This window comes from Diadema setosum, chromosome 15 (genome assembly GCF_964275005.1).
Source record: "Diadema setosum chromosome 15, eeDiaSeto1, whole genome shotgun sequence".
Lineage (NCBI taxonomy): Eukaryota > Metazoa > Echinodermata > Echinoidea > Diadematoida > Diadematidae > Diadema > Diadema setosum.
This window is the reverse complement of record NC_092699.1, coordinates 10,625,543-10,630,237: the sequence shown is the minus strand read 5'-3', so window position 1 is coordinate 10,630,237 and position 4,695 is coordinate 10,625,543.

The window sequence follows — 4,695 nt, the reverse complement described above, 5'->3', positions numbered from 1 at the left end:
CCCCCCCGATCCGCCACGGGAGAACAGATATTCTGGTTTATAGTGACCTCGTCTACAGCCACTTGGTCTACTGGCAAATCGTCTATTACCGATTCGTCTAATACCCATTTGGTCTACAACTTGTTTTGTCTAGTACACATATTGTCTTATAGTCACTTTGCCCACTACCCGTACTGTCCAATACCCAACTCGTCTAAAGGAGCATTTCGTCTACTGAGCAATTGATCTAATAGCCAAGTCGTCTATACTCACAATGTCTACTAAAACTTTTGTCATGTCGTCTAACATCAATTTCGCCTACTGCCACTTTGTCTACTCCCACCTCGTCTACAAGTCATCTCGTCTACATTCACTTTGTCTAGTTATCATATCGTCCAACCCTTAGTTCGTCTATACCCAACATGGTCTATACCCATCTGGTCTACACCCAACTGGTCTACACCCAACTGGTCTACTCCCAACTGGTCTACACCCAACTGGTCTATACCCAATTGGTCTACTTCCAACCCGTCTACTCCCATCTGGTCTACTCCCAACTCGTCTACTCCCATCTGGTCTACTCCCAACTCGTCTACTCCCAACTCGTCTATACCCAATATTGGTCTACTCCCAACTGGTATACTCTCAGCAATTTACCCAAACTGATCATTCCCATCTGGTCATGCTAATAATGAATATACCACTTTGTCTAGTGTCCAGTCCGTCTCCCTGGCGATACAAAAATAAAGGTGAATGAATGGAGTGTTGAAGTTTGGACATATAAATGCTGCATGATTGCTTCTGATATAAATTACACATCCAGCACAAATGTAACACAGCAAGTTTTTCACACTGTGACATTATTTTTTTAATAAAAAGTAATAAAATTGTCATAATTAGAACAAAAAATCTAAACCAAATGGGGCACCAAGAGTGTTCAAGCTATTTCAATGGGAAAGGAAACTGGATGAAACTGGATGAAGGAGTTTGGAGTAGACAAAGAATATATATATAACAAGTAGACCAGTTGGGAGTAGACCAGTTGGGAGTAGACCAGTTGGGTGTAGACGAGTTGGGAGTAGACGAGTTGGGAGTAAACCAGTTGGGAGTAGACCACTTGGGAGTAGACGAGTTGGGTGTAGACCAGTTGGGATTAGACCAATTGGGAGTAGACCAGTTGGCAGTAGACCAGTTGGGAGTAGACTGACTGGTTATTAGACTAATTGACTATTAGACAATGAGTTGTAGACCAATTGGCTATTAGACAAAATGAGCTGTAGACTATTTTATTCATAGACCTTATGATTAATAGACGAAATGGTCAATAGACATAATGGGTATTAGGCGAAATGTGACTTAGACAAATTAGAGATTAGATTAAATGGTTAGTAGACGAAATGGCAATTAGACTAATTGGCATTTAGACAAAATGGTTTGTAGACGAGTTGGTAGTAGACGAAGTGAGTTTGGACGAGATGGCATTAGACTAGGTGAACAGTGGACAGTGTGGTTATAGACGAGGTGCCAGTTTACCGATATTCTACCTTGGCATCTTACGGACAATAAACTTCAGGTTGTGCTCATACACGATGAGTATTGCACATACACACAACACAACTAGAAATGAAGGAGAAATCAAAATGATTTCCTTTTTTCAATCACTTCTACATTAGAATATTCTAGAAAGTCTTTGCTTCTTACTTAATACTTTTATTTCCTATTTCTTTTTTATTTTATATTATACACCTTTCTTTCATTTTTTCCTCTGTATCCTGTTTAACCTGTTTAATTCGTATTTCCATTATCCCTATTTCTTTTTATTCGTTACGTCTACATTGAATATTAAAGCCTATACATAAAAAGAAATAACGAAACCATAATTATACTACAAATGTATTTCTACGTTTACTGAAGAAGCCAAACTTGTAGTTTTCTTCTCATCCGTCCCAGAGTGGCTGTTCCTGTCTTCGCTCTTTCCCGTGTTGCTAGCCAAGTCCTCATCTGCATGGGTAACTTCTGAAAGTGTCAGGTAGCAGCTGCAGCCATAACCTGTTTCTTCTTTCAGGGGGAGAAAGTTGTTTGGGCTGCCTTGTCTCTGTCCCTCCCTCCGCCTTTTCCAGATAGCCCTCGCTCCTCTTCCCTCTAGTCTCTATAGTTTTCTTTAATGTTTTTATTAGGTGATCCGAGAATCCTCTCGGATCACCTTCTGTATCCGTACTGATTCTTTGTTTTTCTTCTTCTTCTGTATTTCTCCGCAAAAGTTGTGTAGAGGTTAGCTCAGAAAGTGCATTGCCTATGAATGTCAAACTTATACCATATGTATCGTGTCCCAAAGACGACAGATCTAGTTTCATTTATTTTTATATCATTTATTCTATCACTTTCTATTTCTGTTCAATAAGTCGCTTGACGACCACCGCTCGAAAATGTCCGTACCAAAGTGGTTGCCACCCGTATACCGAGCGCGATTGGGTGGTGACTAAAAACTGGACGGTCGCCCCGAGGTAAACTTCATGCAGCGGCGACCGAGCAATGCCGAAATAGTCAGTGGTGCCAGACGGGTCGCCGCCCCGCCACCTACTAAACAGGCTGACTATGGGGGTGGTGATCGTAGCCTAGAATACCAACATAAGTATATGTGCAAGTATGCCAATGATAACATCTATTTCATAATGTCATGTGAAAGACTCAACTTTGTTCCTTTATACGTCATGAATTTATTGCACGACCTTTGACAATATCAAATTTGATCAGTAATGATAAAAAAAAAATAAATATATAAATACATGTATTTGCGCAAAGCACATGACTGACACGGGATAGCTACATTAGAGATTTATTATTTTCTTAACTTAAGATAATGTTTATGTATAGACAGCGCCTTCATGGGCAATATCTGATATTTTGCATGAATGATTAACATTCTTCACTCGCTTTCTTGGTCGTAATGTTAATTTGATGTAACGCTGCATCTCATAAAACTCAGTCCTGCAAACACAAGAGCCAACTATAGGTGTGTGTGTGTGTGTGTGTGTGTTGTGTGTGTGTGTGCGTGTGTGTTTTGAACAGTGTCGTACAGAAGATTATACAGAAAACTGTTTCTTCGCCGATATCCCCAGGTTAAGTGACGAAAGTCGAATTTCATGTTAGTGTAAAATAACGCAGGAGGAATGTTTCAATGCCTTAAAGACTATGGCACTGAAGAAATCACCGGGTAATGATGGCTTTTCTGTGGAATTTTATATGACTTTTTGGCCATATATTGGAGGTCTGATTGTTGATGCTATTAATGAGGCGTATGATAAAGGGATTCTTTCAATATCGCAGAGACAAGGAGTAATTACTTTGATAAGAAAAGATGGTAAGGATTTTTTACATATCAAGAATTATAGACCCATTACTTTATCGAAGGTTGATTATGAATTACTTTCTAAAGTTTTAGCTAATAGAGTGAAGGATGTATTAGAGGATATAATTAAGCCGGATCAGGTGGGGTATATGAAGAATAGGAATATTGAAGAAGCTATAAGGTTAATACATGATATGGTTTTTTATTGTTTGAATAATAACATGCAGAGTTTTTAATTGCAGTTGATTTTGAAAAGGCGTTTGATTCTGTTTCTCATGAGTTTCTGTTTAAGGTATTTGAATTGTTTGGTTTTGGTCCTTATTTTTGTTCTTGGGTAAAAATGTTGTATAATGGAATTAGTAGTTGTATAATGAATGGTGGGTTTTCAACTGGTTATTTTGATGTTCGTCGTGTAGTTAGGCAAGGTGATTCTCTGTCGCCATATTTATTTCTGGTTGTGATTGAAATTCTTGCGCAAGCATTGAGGAGTGCTGAAGGCATTAAATGAATTACTCTGGGTGATTTTGAATTTAGACAAGTGTTATATGCTGATGATATGACAATTTTTGTCAGAGATAAGAGTTCGGTTAAAAGAGTGTATGAAATTTTGTGTTGTTTTTATGAAATGACTGGTTTGAAGGATAGGGATAGGAAAAGACAGGGATAGGGTAGGGGATCTTTCGTTTGGTAATTTGGTGGAAGAGGTGAAGATATTGGGGTTTATTTTTCGACAGATTTGAAATTGAGAGAGGAAATGAATTATAAAGAGATACTCAGTAAAATAAAAAGATTATTAAGTTGGTGGAAACAAAGAGATTTATCTTTGATGGGTAAGATTCATTTGCTTAAAACATACGCATTATCTAAATTGAATTATATATCATCGTCAATTGTTGTTCCTTCGTGGGTATTTGCAGAGGTTAAATAGATTCACACACACGACACTGTTACACAGGATACTGGACTCCACATCAACAACATCTGGCTTCCTCTCATCAACAAACCATCGAACAGCAACAATGACAACAACAACACACTCTCTCCACAGCACATCCCCCCATCCACTTCTTCCTCCCATATCTCTTCCCCACCTCTTCACAACAGCACCCAAGACATCAACCGCGCCTCCTACTCACGACCACTCCTATCGCTGGTTCCAGAAGACGCCCTCACAGACACAAATCATCCACACCACCGGCGTCCACCCACAGAAAGAGTTCTGTGCGTCCACCCCATCTACTAACCCGGACTCCAATCTCCGGCCACGACCTACTAATAGACCGGGGGCCCAGAGCATTTATTCAGCTGAAAAGGGTCACACTTTTTGATGGTCTCATCATGTAAGGATGTGGCCAAGGGTCAATAAA